This window comes from Syngnathus acus, chromosome 12 (genome assembly GCF_901709675.1).
Source record: "Syngnathus acus chromosome 12, fSynAcu1.2, whole genome shotgun sequence".
Lineage (NCBI taxonomy): Eukaryota > Metazoa > Chordata > Actinopteri > Syngnathiformes > Syngnathidae > Syngnathus > Syngnathus acus.
This window is the reverse complement of record NC_051097.1, coordinates 7,880,628-7,899,603: the sequence shown is the minus strand read 5'-3', so window position 1 is coordinate 7,899,603 and position 18,976 is coordinate 7,880,628. Positions and strand designations below refer to the sequence as shown.

The 18,976-nt window shown below is 44.8% G+C and overlaps 1 long non-coding RNA gene across 1 annotated transcript in view; it reads right to left on the bottom strand.

Annotated features, from left to right (window-relative positions):
- Positions 1-16,627, bottom strand: part of LOC119130967 — a 38,444-nt gene extending 21,817 nt beyond the window's left edge. Inside the window, exons 1-3 of the long non-coding RNA XR_005099568.1 lie at positions 16,382-16,627; positions 15,883-16,032; positions 14,662-14,726 (exon numbers count right to left, since the gene is read on the bottom strand). This is a non-coding gene — a long non-coding RNA (uncharacterized LOC119130967). The remainder of the gene's footprint in view (positions 1-14,661; positions 14,727-15,882; positions 16,033-16,381) is intronic.
- Between the last annotated feature and the right edge of the window lie 2,349 nt (positions 16,628-18,976).

Genomic DNA, 18,976 nt, shown 5'->3' with positions numbered 1-18,976 from the left:
TTTACATGACCATACATAGTTATTTTCACTAAATATACACATACACACACACTGTTGATGGAAGACATTCTTTCCCGGTGTCACGCAGACACATTTCCTCCAGTGGTGAGTTAACTGCGCCTGTCTACACGCTTTCTGTGAAACCATCAGCCTCGGTGGCTGCGAGGGAAATGCTTGACCTCAAGTATCATGAGCAAACCGCTCGCTCTGCGGGCCCGGCGGGCCTCGCTCGCTCCCACGGGGGACGCCGCGCATTAACGGGGGCGTGATGACACACGGAACATGGCCGCCGCCGCAGCACAACCCCCACCGCCGATCGTCCTCCCCTCGGCGCCTTTCACCTTCTGTGCGGTCCCTCATTACAGGATCAGAGAGTGACTTCCTCTCTCGGCGCAATGTTCTCACATCCTGAGATCTGTTTATCGCGGAATCACAACACGCAGCTGTTTTGTGTTGGACACTGTGCGTGTGTCTGATTTGTGTACATGCACGCTGTCCAGTCATTACAGATGGAAGTCCGTGGAAGAAAAGGTTTTTTTATTTTTTATTCCACCGGTTCTCGAGGCGTTTTTTTTACCGTCAAGCAAACAGAGGCTATTACACATCAAAATGAATCACGATAGATGGCTATCATGATTTTACGCACCTCCCTTGTGCTGACTTGGGTCAGGAAGAGGAGGGCAGTAATACAAACTAGTTGGTGTGTTATGGGAAACCGAGGCAGGGATATCCCAAAGGATCAGGAAAAAGAAACCGTTTGAGAGTGTCGCTTTCAATCACCAAGATGTGAGTATTAAAGGGGTTGAAAGTGTCTAACACTATTAATAATACAATCATAGATACCCCCCGAAAAAAAAATCTGTATTCAAAATACACCACACCTCCCTTCACATCTTTGGACTGTTATTTTAGCTCACTGGGTCACTTATAGTAGTTGTGAAACTCTTCTTTGTTTTTTCTACATCACTGCACATCAACACACCATTACAAGTATGAATAGTTACTGACAGAAAACAACGACAGCTACAACCATATTGAAGAGACAATGTGGATTTTTATTTGTGGATTTAAATGTAGGTTTTCTCACTACAATTCATCTTCTGCGGGCTCACAAAAAAAAGGGGGCAATTAAGATTTGCTCCAAAAAAGCACTTAATACTTTGCATTCATCTCCAAAAAAGCAATGTTTGTGAAGCGTGACTTTCTGCAAGTCAGATTAGTGGACATTTGACATGCTTCCCTTCCAGGATTTCCTGCATTTGAGCGATTATTTGTCAACATCAAAGCAATCTTGCCTATTGATTTTGAGCGCTTTCCAAACCCAACGCGGCTGGCAATTATCACTTTGTTTTCGTTTTGCAGGCAAAATCTTTTTTTGGGTGGGGTTCAAACACGGAGCGCGAGGCTGAAAAAGTGCAGCGGGATCAACGCTGTAATTAGCCAGCCAAAATGGCTTCAACCTTTTTTTTTTTCTCGATGAGGTCCTGTCTGTACTGGTTCAGCAACAGTCACTGTTTTAGCCATAATGGGAGGAAAATGTTCCCCCCTGATTATTTATTGCCTGTCAGGCATCCCCGCGTGATGGGGTCGGCTACACTGTACAGCTTCCTGTGACACGTAGTTACATCAGGCCAAAGTAGTAACTCACTTGAGGTGATACGCCAAAGCAGAAACCTTGTGCGTGAAAAATGAGGTGCAGTCTGGCACGGAGTTCGCATTGCGGCGGCGTAAGATCACAAGGAGATCATCTGCAGGCACAACTTGTCTGTTTTACTTTGAAAGGTCTTATTTAGAACAGAGCGCTGTCACGGAAATGCCGGTCGCCGCCCTTCATCATTTACCATCTGTGAAGCAAATAAGGGCGACGGGGCGCTTTATCACGTTGGGAAAACTTTGCTGACAGTGCAACAAGGGGATCCAGATTCTTCTCCTGGAGCGATATGGCCTCATGAAAAATGGGCCAACTGCCGTTAACATTATTTGTCATTCTTACACCTACTCTAAAAAGCTATGTTGAGCTAACATCGATTTGTTTTTAAATATTTTGTTTATGCTCTGCTTTCACTTCAGGCGCCTTCTCAGCGCCTCACAAATACCTCAGGCAATCACTCGCCCGGTCAGAGGGCATCTTCTGGCGGCAGCGCGAGCTCCCTCAACTCCTCGAGTGGTTTGTTCCAGGTCGAGAGAGCCGGGCCGAAACGCACCAGCGCGCCTAAAACCAGAAGCAGGAAGTTCGATACAATAGAGGAGACCTTTGATCCACGACTCAAGGGGGGGGGGGGGGGGGTGGAGAGACTTCCCTTTACGACGTGTAAACTATTAACGTGAAAGTGACTCTGCCCATGGCACGTTGGTTACGGAGAATAATGGGCCTAAAATTAGCACACAATGGCAGGCAGACGGGCGACACTCGCACTCAGCCATGCGCAGGAAGGGAGCGACAGGTAATTGTGTTAGCAAGAGTGATTCGTTGAGGTCGGGCGGACCATCTTGTGCCGTGAAGAGAAGGGAGCTGAGCGTGCACAACATTTGACAGGGAACTTTGGAAACTTCAGCTGAGAAACATTACATGCTGCTGTTTTGGTTAGCAACAGACTTAAAAAAGGGGTAGGCCTTATTACGTAATCAATGAATGGACTAAAAATGATTACGGCCCTTTTTTTCCTTTTGAGGAAAAGGAAGGCATTTATTTGTTTTCAATGGATGGCATCCAGCGAGTTTTTTATTTTATTCTATAATCCATTTGACATGTAGTAGTAATACAATGTAGGCATAATAGTGTTTGAGATGATGTAGAAACATCCTTTCCTATTCAGAGGTTTAGCCTAAATGATTCTCTCCATATCGTGACATGTTGTATTTAAACGTCTTGTCACGTCAGGTTTGCCGACCGACCTGTCTTGCCAAAATCCCACATCAGAAGAGAAAGCAGCAGCACTTCGTCCCACTCTTAAAAAGAAAAACACACACACACATCCTGGCTATTTGGATGGAAAACATATTTCATTTCAACGTTTTGCAAGTTGGACTAAGAAAGGAAGGGCAAACGTGATCTGTTGGGCGTATTTTGTGTAGATTATAAAAGGGAAGGTTTCTTAAATTGTGTTTATTCTTGTGACATTGACGACATTAAGGACTCTCTGCGTGACCCTCCCAAATGGTGACAACAATAACATATTGTATTATGTGTTTAAAGAGCACTTGTGCCAGTGGAGTACACAATAGCTTCTGCTGGGGGCTCGTAAAATATACACGGCCGACTAATCAAGACAATAGCGAGTATCCATTGGCGGGTTGTTTATTTACTGGCAACACTACAGACGGCACCTTTGAATATTTTTTTTTTTTAAATATTGTGCTGTCTTCTTTTTACACTTTTACACTCCAACAGTCTGACCAATGAACTAAAATAAAGGGTGAATTGTTTCTCAACCCGAGCAAATAGTGGTTCAAGCACTATCATTTGAACGGGGGTGTGTAGACTTTCTCTGCACTGTACCAGGCCAAGTGCATGAGGCTATCTAATAAACATGTAAACACTGGGCGTCCTCCAGCTCATTAGGTGATTGCAGAGACTGCTTACTCTCCATAAATCAGCGCCCAGGTTATCAAGGCCTCTGATCTTAACTGTAGCGGGCGCCCAGCTGTCTACAGCCGCACCGACTGGGAACAGCAGACTCGGCGGACTCAGCTTCCACCCGCCTCTTCCACCGTTCTCACTTTGCAAATAAAAAAGGGGCAGATATTCTCGTAAGCCGCCGCCGCCGCCGCGTACGCATGCTAAGCGGTCATCAAAGCCAGCCAAACGCCGGCCGCCGCGACCTCGACGTCTCTTTTCTTGGCTGATGTCAGGTGAGCCGTCAGGTATTTGCGAGATCGGCGTGACCGCCGGCTTCCGCTACACGTGTAACATAGCGTGGCGCTGGTGTAAGATAAAACAAAAAGGCAACGTTTTAATCACGGCCGTGAGAAAAAGCGCTCTCTCCGGGCAGAGCGAGCCGGAGCCAAAGATGAAAAGTCTGGAGAATTAAAAACGGCTGTGTCAGTTTGACTCGAGCCCCCTCTCATACCACCATAAAGGTTACTACATGCCAGGTTCAAGCGCAGTATCACCCCCCCGACCCCCCTGCCTTTAATGTAAAACACACTCGGGCCGCATACTAGCCTGCCCACTAAATGTTACACCGCTGACTTTCCATGCACACACACGCCTCCATTTTTTTTCTGGATTTATTTCGGCTTGTGACGTGTGAGCTTCCTCGGCACGACACTGATTATTTCCTGCTGCATAACAATGTCCATTCAAAACAATACGAAAGAATATAAAGGTCACCGCTAATGATGCTAAAATAGCTTGCAGGAAAAGTGAGCCTTGCAAATGAGATCATTTCCATACTTGATAAGCAAATACAACTAAAAATGTGTGAGAATAATCTGATTATTTTTATCAAATACATCCAACAATAAAGACTGAACAATTAGACAAGGCCATTCCAGGAAATAAAACGTGTTCAGCAAAGTTGTTAAAGATTTGATTAGTTCAATTTGTTTTTGAAATGTATTGTTTTATGCACTTTAAAAAAACAGGAAAGTAAGTTTTTAGCACAGAGTTAGCATAAACATAAAATATAGCCACATGGAATTTATGCTAGTAGCATGTTGACTCTAAGCTCATTGAATGATTTAAGAAAAATTAATTTCAATTAAAAAAAAAAAAGTCTAGATATTATGTTTACTCTCGTATATTAAAACCGTCTATCGGATGTTGAAGCGGACGGAGTAGAGTTGTATTAGCGTTGACAATATTGCCAATGTTTATTGCATTCCTAATGTAACATGCTTGAAGGGTTTGTTCCAAATGAGTGCTGAGAGAGAATCAGGTGGAACGTGCAAGTGTTAGTGCTCCGGGAAGAGTGATGGAGCCCCCTTAGAGATTAAAATCTTTTTAAGAGCGACATTTTTTGGGCCCACTTGGGCCTGAAAGCCTCCCTTGATGGCTCAGGTTTCGGGGTAAGAAGTGCTGAATGAACCTTCATCTAAATGGAGCCCAGGAGACTTTGCCATTCAGGAACAGGTGGATGGGAAAACTGACCACTCACATTGATGGAAGGGCTTTCCGTGTGGAGTTTGATGCATTTTTGACTTTCTTTCGTATTTACACTGCCAATTATTGTAACTGGATAGCAACTTTCGGGAAAAGTTGTTTTAGAGGAGAACAATATATTTGAAAGCATTTTTATTTGTCATATTCGTTAAAACTGTCAGTTTAATGTGATCGCAGTAAAAAAAACAATATAAAAAAAAACATCTTGATTTTTAAGACACCACCGTGCCTGAGAAAAAACAACCAATCGCATTTATAGGTACAAGCTCCTCCCTTACTATCTAAAGAATTTATTGAACTGGATTGGGTCATATGGAAATGAAATACAGAATGTTTATATTGTCTTTGCTTGTGAGTTTCATACCCTGCAGCTGTCCAAAGACAAACAGCTGGTGTGACATCACTGAGGGGGCGTGGCTAAAAGTGCAACATGCGTGTAACTCAAACAACAAATGACAATGGCTATTCTGCTTAACGTGCGCCGTTTCACTACCTCCAATATATTGAGCCAAAGATAAAAATATCAAAAAGTGTACTGAGATTAAAAATAAAATCTTGTCTTTTACTTAAGATGGACGTACTGAATAGGCCTCTTTGATTGAACACAAAGCTATTATTGTGTCGTATGAATGGCAACAGGTGGCCGTGCAGGTAATTACACCTTTGGCCATCTAAGAGAAAAGCATTTAATTGTTCTGCCTGTCACTATACATCACTGCCATAGATAGTTGAACAAAGACACATTATTTGTGGTAAAGAAACAATCATTTTCAGAGCAATTATGTGAAATGGGATCATTTCCCACCACACAGTGCACAGTTGTTGGGAAGCATCGCCTTAGATCAATGATGCCCAACACTGCCATTAACCTGTGCATCCACCTGTTTCCATTCATACAATGGGATGAGTCTTGTGAGTACATCACAGAGTTGCCATGGAGCCGCAAAAAGTCTTAGAAGTCTCTCAAAGATTGAATTTGAAAGCATGACCTTCAATTTTTTTTAAATAAATCCTTCAAAAGTCAAAAAAGTCTCAAATCTCTTTTCAAGAATTTTTTTGGTTGCCAAATTTGCTCTTTTTTTCTGTAGCTCATTGGGTTTTCATAACAACAATAATAATAATAATTTGTAAGTAATATTTGTGACATTTTTGTTATGTGGTCCGCCTTGATAGTTTTCTCATGTAAAATAAGCACCTAGAGAAAAGTTGGCTCGCGCTGCCTTCATCGATGACATTAGCACATAGCGTCAAAAGACAAGCGAGAATTTTCCCTTCCGATCTGAGCACCCTGGAGATGGCCACGCCACGTTTTCCGGAAGCGTTCCCACCACCGATGTTGTCTCATCGCTTCTCCCGCCCGAGCGCAGATGTGAACCGGGCGGGAAATGAAGACTTTGACTGTAATCTGAGTGGCTAAAGTGTTGTCGAGAAGATGAGAGTCAGAGGAGTGGCTGATATTAACATCTATTGACAGGCCGGGCAGGTCTTTGCTACTCCTCACCTCTAATCAGCTTCTCCCTTTAATCAAGTGCGCTTCACAATCTCCCAACTACTGATGAACAGCACTATTGAGTTACTTGAGTCTCAGTTCACACAGCGAAGCCAAGCCACGCTCATCACCCCTCACCAAAGCGGCATTAGGAACATTCCTTCCCTACAGACACGGACAGAGCGTGTTGGTTCAGCAGGCGACGTGTAATGTGTGTAATTTGATGGGAGGCTGCAAAACAAGGAAGCGGGGAATATCCTGGCCACATCTTTAACCTATTGAGGCGGGGATGATGTCATGATTAGAAGAGGAAATTGGGATCCCTCCAAAACCTAAACACCCCAAGGCTGTTGAGCCAGCCGTCCAGACGGCTGCAGGGATCCGGGGATGGGAGGGGAGGAAAAGTGTGGGAGTGAGGAGAAAATAAGAAGAAGAAAAAAAAAAAAGAAGCGAGCGAGCGAGCGAGAAGCCGGGATCAAAGCGTAGCCGCACTCCGTCGACGAGGAGGAGCACACTCCTGGGATGAGTGCCTGCGCCGAGATATATACCATGAAACTCATCCAGCCTCTTCACCCGGGCCGTCCTGTCAAATATGCCGCCCTATTTATGGTATCTCTTTGACGGATTCATCGTCTCCCTTTGGCGTGCACTAAACACGCGCACGCGGCTCACGCAGGAACTGTTAAACGCATCAGGCCGCGACGCTCCTGGCGGATTCCTTCGAGATACACAAGGAGGTGATGAGGTGAAGGAGATGCAGGACAGCGACGTGGAGGGAGGGGGGGGGGGGGAAGAAAGAAAGGAATTGTGCTCGGACGGGATGCCCTCTCATGCCCCCGCCGACGCTCACGCACGGATCGCATGATCACGTGTGAAATCCGACCACAAGGCGCTCTGTTGAGCTCTACGGGGGGAACAACTGACGGGCTGTGAGGGCGAGGGGGTGTTTTGTTGGTTCTTAGCAACACTAAATCTCCCTCACACAGTCGTCAGTGGCGCTATTATCTCACCCTCCTTCCCGTGTCCGAGGACTCAGCTGAGTCTTGCTGGACGGGGGCCAAGGTAGGCACAAGGGACTCTGCAAACTCAAACTCCTCAGGCCCGACTTTCTCGCCAGTTGTCCGGTTATTCTTGTGGGCTGCTACTGTGCACTTGGCTGCCGTAGGACTGGAATTCCCCCATTGCGCCACGAATAAAAGGCTTTCTCTATTCTATAGGTCAGTATTTGCCAACCTTTACTGAGCCAATGCAGCCATTTTCAAAAACTCTCACGGCACAACACCAAACAAAATGTCACAAAAGTATCAACTAGTAATTGACTCGACTTTACGACTCCGTCTTCCAACTGGCCAGTTTACAGAAAGCTACGCACAGATTCCCGATTAAAAAAGTGACATAATAGGCTCGTGCGCTCAATTCGTGCTCAAGCACGTGCACTTTTGACCTGGATGGAAAAAGGGCCGTTGAGCCTGCTGTCCATTTTTCTCCCTTTTAAATAAATAAATTAATTAATTAATTAATAAAAAAAAGAGAAAAAAATAATAATAGAAAATAAATAATCTCTCTTTTGAACTTTACTAATCAAAGAAGTTGTTTCTAACATGCACCAAAATTGCAGGCCGTGTGTCAATTTACAAAACACTCACATCACAAGCCAAAAAATATTTGACCTGGATTGACGACTGATACAGTAATACCTTACAGTCATACAATAAAAACTCAATATAAATAACCTGAGAAATGCTAAATTTTTTTGTCACCTACAACACAAAATGAGACCGGCTGGCTGGTGGAAGACAGCGACAAGCACAATTAGCATAATGTTGATTTGCAAAAATGTCTTTACTTGAAACCCATCCATGACGCAAAAACAAAACAAAACGGTGACTGCTGTACTGTGCTTGATAATCGATGACTTCTTTACACAAAAACCTTAAAGTCGTTCAAACCCTATTTACCCTACAACCGGCAAAAACAAATCCTAGTAAAAAATATTCCACAAACATGGCGGCGAACTGCGTGCTATTAACTAGCAGTCGCATGGGAGGACAAGAAGGTGAATGGGCTTCCTGTTTTGCTTCCCTGTCACTCAGAGTTAATCAGGTTTATTTTTGTGCGAGAGCAGAAGAGCCTGCCACCGCCGTTGCTGCGCACTTTACATTACAAGTCAACCAAAGTCATCACGCGGCGCTTGTTGCCGACACAATTTTGTGCTTATGGGGAAAATGGGGGCCTCTGTTCTTTGTTCGCTTCCTGGTATTATTGTAGCCATGGCAACCCTGCCGCAATCACGTCCTAAAGTGAGGAAAGGCTGGTGTTCGCAATATCCGCGGTTACATAACTGGCCATGTCTCTGGAAAACAGTCGAGAGCAATTTCAAGTCAAACGAGTCCAACGCCGAGCTCCATCCTTTCAAGTCGCGTGTTGTTCCAAATACAGTCGCACGATTTGATGTGCAAAAAAAAAGCCTCGGCGATATGTACACTTTTCATCGAGCCGTGTAAAGCAAACACCTCATCACAAATCGCAGGCCGGATGATCGATGACTCGGATCCCGGCTTTGTTTGGATGTGTTGAAACGAGCTGAGCCTCGCTCCCTCGGGGCGAAGACACTGAGGGAATCACTTAAAGAGCTTTAAAGACTCACGCGACCCCGCCTCTGCGCATACAAGTTGACTGCGCCTTGTGACCCGCGGCACCGTGAACTATGATCTTGCCTCCCGACTTAAGCAAACAAGCCATAATTCTTCATCGATACGACATTCGACAAGCTGAGCAAGGAAGCTCAGGCAGATGAGTGCCTTGCGATACGTAGAGTACTTCCTACGACTTCTTAAAGTTGTGCTCGTAACTCGAGCTTGAGTTCAAATGTTTATATTTCATGAAACAATGATTATGTTAACGTGGCTCACACTTAAAATAAACGAATACACAAAATATAGTGCATTCAATTTAAAACAAAAAAAGTTATTGTTCAGGTCTAGGTCAAACTATTAAAAACCCAAATTGTATTCTTTGGACTTGACTTGGCAGATTTTCATTTGACTGTACAGCGCAAGACTAGAAAAGGGCACTATTAGCGTAGCAGAAGAGCGATCGGCTGCGGTCGGTCCGGTACTCTCTCGAGTCCGGTGGTGTAAATTCCAAATGCGAGCCAGCCATGATTGCAATCTTTCAAAGGCAGCTTGTATGGCATCCAAGCAATGTGGAGCTCTCTGGCACCACAACAGCAAATTAAATGTGCCTCTTTTCCACTGATATTAGTCACAGCCTACTGATGTAATGTTTCCCCCCGGAGCCTGATTTGGTCCTCCCTCTATGATTATGGCGGCACACTTGAGGAGGATATCCAAGACTTATAACGCCGCAATCATCGGAGGCCACCTGATCTCTTTCGGAAGCACTTAAACGACCCGCACTCGCTGGCATCCTGAGTTTGCTTAGGCCCTAATTTCCCTCCCACTCACTCACGTGTGTGTGTTTACTTGTGCCATCTTAGGTACATACGTTAGCATGTACGCGTACGCCCGCACTTAGGCTGTCACGGCCTCACCGAAAGTCGGCTGATTGCTCTGATGTGAGTGCAAAAATGTGTCGGCCGCGGGGTGACCCTTGTCCTTTTTTTTTTTCCCCTCCCCAGCTTGGACAATTTCACCTGAGCCCTTGCACCAGTTACCGGTGGCGCTGGTGGGAATAATGGGGCCTGGCACAGCTCTGGAAGCTATTTGCCATCAGCGTACACTGATTGGAGCGGCCCGGTGGAGGGAGAGCGCAGAGGTTGCCGGTTGAGGCTGAAATTAGCGGAGGGCACCGGGGGCCTCTGGTCGGGTGTCAAGCCTGATTAGGTGGATGGCGGCCTCGCCGACACGCCGCGAAGAGCGCCTACCCCGAAAAACATGTGCGTGAACAGTCCCAGGCATGTGTGCGCGGGACATGGTGCCAAGGACTTCAATGAGAAGCAATCTGTAAAGAATAACTTCAACTTTTGAAAGTGTTCCACTGACAAGGATTGGCTCAGAGTTAAAGGAGACCGACGAAAACCAAGGACAGAATTCCTTCATTTTCCATAAATCCCCGTTTCAGATCACTGCGGCTCTGCTTGGCTGAAGCCCGCATCGGCGCCGCCTTCCACCCCCTTGCGAAATGGATGTAACGTGTCGCAAAAGCACCTTTTTGTTAGCAAATCCTAGAAAAGCTTTTTACGAAAGCAAAAAAAAAAAACGTGACGAGGCTGCCAAATGGAATCTCACTCCTGACGCGTGAAGGGAGTGCGCTTCAACGGTTTGCCCATCAACTTCCCGCCTGATATCACGCTTGTCGCGATTTCATGACACATTAAAGCCATTTCAGCGACGATGTCACCCGCCCCCCCTTCGCCACTTTCCATCCTTCCTTTGCTTCCTTCCAGCTAGCGAGGGCCTACTCAATGTCTGTTATTAAATGCTAGTTGGGTAAAGTTGGTTGAATTCTGTGTCGCTTGGCTGGGTGACGAAACCGAATGCCAATGATGGAAGTTATTAAAAGGCTCATAAAGTCTCAAGGCCACATGAGTCGAGCAGTCCTAGAGGCTGTTTTGCTAGCAAGCACGCATTTGTAACCACGCTAAGTAACGCTATCATGATATCACCATGTAGCATTACTACAAAGTGGATTGTTGAGATGCGTCCAAACGACCTGATTTACGAGTCTCTCGGGATAAAAGTCATCATTTTATGCTTTGACTTGCAAGAAAAAAAGTGATCTCAACTCACAGTTAGGCAGATAGTTAACAATTCTTGAACGAGAACCCGAATCCAGTTTCACTTTACTGTCAAACTAAATATAATACAAATACATTTACGTGTGTGTATAAAACAACCACACCGTGTAAAGTCTGTTTAGCTTAATGCTAACAGAAAATGCCAAACACTATTGATGGGCTAATAATGAGTAGCATGATCAGTACTCTGGTATTAAAGCCCTTTGAATATTTGAACATGGCAACAACAAATGCAGACAGGCAGTAGGACAATATTCACAGGTATATAGTCTTTATCCTCTGTGAAGAACAACTAACATTGTTTCTGCTTACTAAGAGACCATCTCTACCAATTTCTGTACGTCTGTCTTATGCTAGCCTCAGTTGGCCAAAATGCGCTCACCGGAAGAAGCAGCAATTCTTTAATTATATCATAATGATATGTTTACATCTTTTATAAATATTTAGCTTGGATTATTTGCTTAATATGTCATTGAAAAAGTATTCCTGTTCAACAAATACAAAAAAAATCCACCAAAATCCAAGATCCAAATGTCAGTGGAACTTAAGGAGCTTCTCGTCTAGAAGTCAAAAGGGAGCTTTTCAGAAAAAAAGGAAATGTGACCCAGCCGCCACATACAATATCACTCCTGACACACTAGCGGAGTGCGCGTCCAGCCGTTAAGCCATCAGAAGCCTGCCTGATTACACTTGTGGCGATTACGGCGCACATTACTGCCATTTTTGCTCAGACGCCAATCAAATATGAATGGCTTTCCTCTGAGAGGGGCGCCTGCTCAGGGTAATGGCTTCCTCTGGAAAGAATTTTGGAGGTGAAAAGTTATTTTAAGGGGGACGTTCGGGCTGAAAGATGAGAGTTGATGGAGGGGTGAAGATGACCCACTAATGTGGTGGGGGGGTTCTTGGGTAGTAATAGGATAATATAATATAACCAAACAGGAATTTGGCTACAATCCACCTCATGTATATAGGAAGAAAAATGTAATAATCATAGATAAATACATTTTTCAGCATCACGAGATTTGGACAAGATTTGTTTTCTTAGCAATTTGAAGTTGTCAAAAACAGGCAGTAAATCTTGGCAAGAGGGGACACAAAGGCCAACAAAGAGGCGTCCCATCACATGCTGATTCGTCACTGTCACACTGATGCAGGAAATCTTACATTTTGCACGGACAGCTGGCAAGTCAGGCGATAATCCGTTTGCGTCCGCACACAGTTGGATTTTTCTCGCCCTTTCCATCCAAAACCAAAATAACAAAACGGCCTTTGAATGCATCAACAGATTTTTTTTCACCCCCTTTTTTCCGCCTTGACAAAAAGCTTACATTCATCTTGTGGAAATACCTGAAGACATGCCATAAACTCTTAGCGAGGTGAGCAGAGAGAAACATTCCATCCCCCCCCAACAGATAAACGCCAAAACAGCCCCTGGTGTCAAAATGTCTTACGAGCCATCATAAACAATTTTTCAGGGTCTGAGTCAGGCGTTCAACAGTCAAATTGTTTGTGACCAGCTGTCAAACCAACAGCACAACCATGCCAAGGAATCGGAAAAGTGCACCGAAAAACATTTTTTAAAACCTGTCAGCAAGAATATTTGACTCCATATTTGTCCATATGTTTTGTTTTTCCTGGACACTGTTGTAAATCTATTATATTCTAATGGTGTTGTCTTAATTTTGTTTTTATTATCTTGTCACCATTTCTCAAAATCATTTTTTAAAGGTCTTTTGCTGTTTTTTTTGTGGCAAAAAGAAAAAAACATGCAGTTCAGTTTTGGTGAGTGCTATTCTAGTTCTTCTTTGCTTGACTCTTCAAGCTAGCATGTCACCCCGATAATCCCCCACCCTCATGACGCCTCGGCTTTTAATTCTTCTTCCGCCCTCCGTATCTTCCATGGGGACGGCCGTTTAAGGAGGTGTTAATGTGGACTACTCTATTCCAGATAAACTCCACGTGTCAAAGCTCTGTAATTCTCATAGCGGACTTAGCATGTCATTTAAGCGCCATAATTCGGAGCATGTAAAGTATTCCGCCAATTGACACAGTGATCGGTTCTAATTAGAAAAAGCTTCTTTTGAACCAAAGTGTTTGTTTATGACACGAGCCCGACCGTGACGATTCGTGTTTTCAAATTACCATTAGCACGTCGCTTGTCTATCTCCTGCTTAGCCGCGCGGCGGTCGGGCTGCTATTTTGAGCTGCTCTATGGCAAACGCTGAGCCCTCAAATCCAGAAGGGTCTGCGCATGGCGCCACTAGTAGCCAGTCAGTCTCACCCCCCGCCTCCGAGCTCCCCAGCCAGCAGCACTCAGAGCCAAGGTCCAGGAATTAGCGCCAGCACCCGTCCAGACAACAGATCAATGGGCCCGGTCCTGTATTGATAGGGCCACTTGGGCTCCAGAAGTGGCTGCTAATCCCTGCAGTTTATCAGCCACGCTGGCTGCCTGGACCCGTTGTCTGCTACACACTTACACTTGTGGACACGTACACGCTTTCTTGTAAACATCAGGACTTCTATTCACGTTAGCTCCGACAAGCACTCATGATAGAGGTCGCCCGCCTCTCTCATCGCGTTGCCCTTTTCCCGCAAGCGTGGCGTCAACTGCATTACGCCGGGTGTTAGGGCTGCGGCTATAGAGTTGCCTTGTTTGAGTTCACCTCAGCTGGGTGGCTGTAACTGTATCCAGTGTCCTGCATGTTAAAGGGGGGGAGGAGGGAGGGTGGGATGGAGGGCGCGGAGGCACGCTGGCTGGTAGACAGAAAGTCTGACCGGAGTGTGGCCCATTGATTCTAATGGGCATTTTTAGGGGGCCTAATGATGGGAATCTATTCACGCCTCACTTGTCACGCCTTATTAAGGCGAAGCAACAATGAGTCCATTCACACTGGCTCCAGTTACCTCACTCAAACCTCCGTTTGGAGGCGGCTTTTGCTCATTTTGACCACGCACGCATCAAAAGGCTGGAGGCCAAAGGAATCTGGGTTGGGTTTCAGTCAAACAATGTCATGTTTCTTAATATTGTTATGCTCTGTTCGCTGAAATTTGGCACCTCTTTCATCAAATTGATGTGTAGCAAGACGATTGCTTGTTTCTATCTAACTTTGGGGATTCAGGCTTGCGTTTCAAGTTGTAATATCAACAATCACCACTAGATGGCAGACATGTCTTTGTTGTGCCCTACAACATGAGTAGGCCTCATAATTTTTGGGAAGGATATGCAGGATAAATATATCACCTCAATAATATAAAGATTTTGAGGACAGTTGTGAGAAAAAAAAATACAAAATGAGTTCTTGCACTTACTGTTGGTGTCTTGTTCATCGGTTTTGTGCCATCCTTGAATGGTCATTTTTATACAGCCTTTTGCACTGCAAAAAAAAAAAAAAGTCCGTGGTTATTTTTTAATTGTCTGTGACCATTTCTCATAGTTTTTAGCAGTTTCAGACCCAAACGAGAAGCGCAAAGACTTATGGGCTAGTGAGGCTGGCAGGTGTCATAAAGCATATAAACAAAGGCCAACAACCCAAGCCACAAAACCTGTACAAACAAGTCATTATCACCTGGCAGACCAACAAAAAATATGTCAGCAAACAATGGAGGTGACTGATGAGGTGACGAGGGATTTGGCCCTGGGTGAGAGGTGGGCGGAGCCAGGTCAACCAATAGAATAAATGAGCAAATCTATACATTATACCCTAGAACCTGCATTATACCGCATCCTGAGGTTATTATTTAAGAGCAATGCAAAGTTTAAAATGTTATTCAAAGGTGGTTAGTTTATCGTTTCGTATTAGTGAATATTTTTGGAAATACATTGTACACTGTATACAGCATAGTACATATGTACCGTACAGTATACAGTACAGTATAGATAGTTGGATAGCTAGCGAACTAGCCAACAAGCTCACTAACTCGCTCGCAAGCAAGCTATTTAGGCTAGCTAAAAGGATAGATAGATAGATGGATAGATAGTGCTTACTAGATGAACCAATTTATGAATCTTTATTAGAACAAAAAAATCTAGAGTAGTACTATAAACGTTTTAGAAGCCTGTCAATGGCAATTAGGCCTTTATTGGCATGACACGAGTCGACGAAAGCACAGTAGCCACATCTGATGCTTGAACCCGCATTAGTCGTGTGTGTGTGTGTGTGTGTGTGTGTGTGTGTGTGTGTGTGTGTTCCAATCTTTGCCAAGGTCATGTAGAGTGGCTTCCTGTAAGGCCGGGCCATATATCAGGTGTGCGACGACGCTCGCAGATAAACGGCGCGCGCCACCTTGCACTCCGGCCCCCCATTTACGCGCGTGTCTGTGTACACATGCTTTTAGCCAGCCACTTAACAGGCGGGATTAAGTCGGCATGGAGATAATTGCCGGGTGAATGCAGCCGGCGGGCCGCTGTGTGCCACTCAAAAGATCCACAGACACCTTTTGTCAACCTTTACCTTTTGTCTCTGTGCAGAAGGGAGAGGGGCGAGATGAGGTAAGCAAAAGCACGTCGTTAGGGGGCGGGTTGGACATTACCTTTGCAGGGAGGGCCTGTTTGTTCGTTGTGACATGAATGCTGTCTAAAGAAGAGGAGTGTCTGTAAATATTGATCTCCCGACTCCGGCCGCATGAAGCACTCTCGTCTCTCAGACGGATTCACCCTGGAGCTCTGTGCTTTTGTTCAGCCTGTTTGACATGGAGACAACAGTTCACATATGAAAAGACCAGCAGGGATATGCGCCTTTCATTACAAAACAAAGATGGCATATGGACACAGACAAAAAAAAAAAAAAAATCAGAACACATTTTGAAGATGCCACTTTTTGAGTGTTTTTGTTTCAGTGCAATAACATTCAATACATTTTATTGTATACTAATACTTAAAAAAATCCAATGGCAGGGAGATATTTGTACTTCCTGACTTCCCAACAATGTGCTTTAGTGTTTATTTAAAACACATCCCTTATTCAATGGCATGGGCGAGTAGTTTAATGATGGCTCCAGGGCCTTCGTGCCGTGCACCATAATCTCTTACTGGCAGTCAGTCATTTTTTCTCCTTTCACTCTTTCCTCATCCTGGCCCTGAAGGTGGTAAGGGGGTGAAGTCACGGTCAGGAGTCGTGAATGAAGGCCAAACGTTGCGCTCTTCGCGCACCCATCACAAGATCTTCCTTTTTTCAGCCCTTCTGCTGCCGAGTCAGAAGACAGACAGCAGGAAGGTGCGTCGACGCAAACATGGCGCTCTGCTTACAGCGCCCGCTGACGTGCCACGCCGCTCCGTCACGTGCCGCGCCGTGTCACATTTCACATTCGGCGACTCGTTTTCGACTGCGTGTGTGCAAACAGAAGCCCAAACACCAGTTGGATGAGTCCGGCCATAAAAGTGTCTAAATTATTTACACGGCGTGTTAAAATATGCATGCAGGCTGGCAGTTCAACAAAAGGATATTTTGAAGAGCCTCTTCAGACAGAGTGGTTTCGTGTGATTTGAATAGAACTGTCCAGACTATCATATTCTACAATTGTAATTCTATGAACTTCATTCTCTGGAGCTTACATAAGCAAGGAACCATATTTGATTATTTAAAAAGCGAAATTTAAAAAGGAAAAAAAACCCTTCTTTGTCACTTTTGTCAATAGCACAAATTGTTAAACTGTACAATATATATAATTATATAAAAATATATATATTTATAAACACAATTTTGATTGCCGTGATTAAATAAATTTGATCGTCAGCAATGTTTACATTTCATATGCGGGCTCTGCGGCGTGTCTAAAAAAAAAACAAAAACAGTTTCTCATCTAGTAGTCAGCCAACCACCAGGGGGCGAGATGCATGGATAAGGTTTCATTAGGGAGGCTTCAAGAAGAAGCGAGTGCACCCTGCTGACCATCATGGCAAAAGAAGAAAGTACAGCAGAAATTGGAGATGAGGAGCATCATGATGAAGAACTTCAGCCTTGAAAGGGATCAAATATACATTGTCTGGATTTATTTTGGATTCATAGCGAGTGATGTCTAAAAACATTGGTGTCATTATGGGTCCAAAAAAGTACCAGCCCAATTTTTTTCATTTTAAATTGTTTTTCTTTTTAGATGGTCCTGCACAAGCTCAATTGATGCAGCAGTGTGATGATACAGTTTTACTGTCTGCCTAAAACTCTTTTGTCTTCAAGACCACTGTATTAGCATAGTCAATTTCTTATTCCACTTGCGTGTTCAAACATCACGTCTTGATACACACACAAAAATGCTTTAGCTACGCTTATGGCGAAAGGGGTCCATTTTTAGCTCCTAAGCTCCGACTCAGTCAGCTCAGTCTTTGATGTGACACACAAAAACATCAGCACCACGCGGTGAGCGCATTCGCAGCTGTCTCAGCAAAGATCGCGGCGCCACGTCTGGGCGGCCAACGGAACTTGACATCCCATCCTTGCATTTTTTTTTTCTTCCTCCCTCTTGACAGCCTCTGCTTCGTGTCACTCCATCGCCATCCCCGCCTGATTTCATAACCCATCGGACGGCACGGCGCGTCACGGGCCTTTTGGCGTGTTGCGGCGCTGATCGACATTTCGTGGCAGCTACCTGACGCCCGAACCTGGCAGCTCACCTCCATCACTGTCACAATCTCACATTCCAGTTTTTCCAGGGCCCATCGCAAGCATGATTAATAGCTGTGCCTTAAGATGCAAAAGCCCCCCCCCTTCCGACTAAGTAACTCAGTAGCCACTGCATTGTGTGCGTGTATATTAGGGATGTACCAATAAAAGTTTCTTAAGTCTGTTTTGTGTTCTTTTTCATAAAAGTATTGTAAAATGTGTCTCATCTCAAGCTAGATGCTAATTGTTGATAACGGCGGTCTGGCCATTAAGCCCGAGGGTTTCAAAGCCCGTAAATCGTCTTTGTATTTTGTTGTTATTTGACAATCGGGGTCATCTCGACGGCTGACCCCTCTGTTGTCGGGGGGGCACGCTTGAGCAGTAAATATCCATAGTGATGGTGTGCCGCCTCAATCCAGCGGCAGACGCTCAACAGGCCGCTGGTGACAGATAAGTGGCGAGACGAGCCCTGACAGGTCACAGCTTCTAACGCGACGTGACACCTAATAAGTGCTGCTTTTTCTACCGCAACACGTGCGCACGTAGCAACACAGCGCAGGGAAGAAAGGCAGGAGGCAGGCGGGCAGGGAAAGCGCAGCAAAAACACCACTGGTGGGAAGTAACAAAGTGCAACCATGTTGTTACTTCCCACCACTGGTGCTTTGAAAGGATAAAAAGGAAGATTTGGAGAAAATGTGTTGTCTTGTGCCAACCCACAAACCACCGGATTCTCTGTCTCATCTAAAAAAAAAAGAAAAAAGCCGGAATAGAGATCAGTTATTACCATTTGTGAAATTGGCATTTTTTTGGCTCCTGCTTTGACAGCATAAAAATCAAACGCTAGCTAGCTCCTAGCAAAACGTTAACTACATAGACAAGTTGGTTTTGTTCACTGCTAAGCCAAGTACATTTTCTGCCTCTGGAAAACACTTCAGCTAGCCACAAGCCAGCAGATTGTTTTTAGGTGGCTGTAAATAGTTTCCATCATTTTGTCTTGGTCCCATTCAAAGAGGCACTGACAGATCATT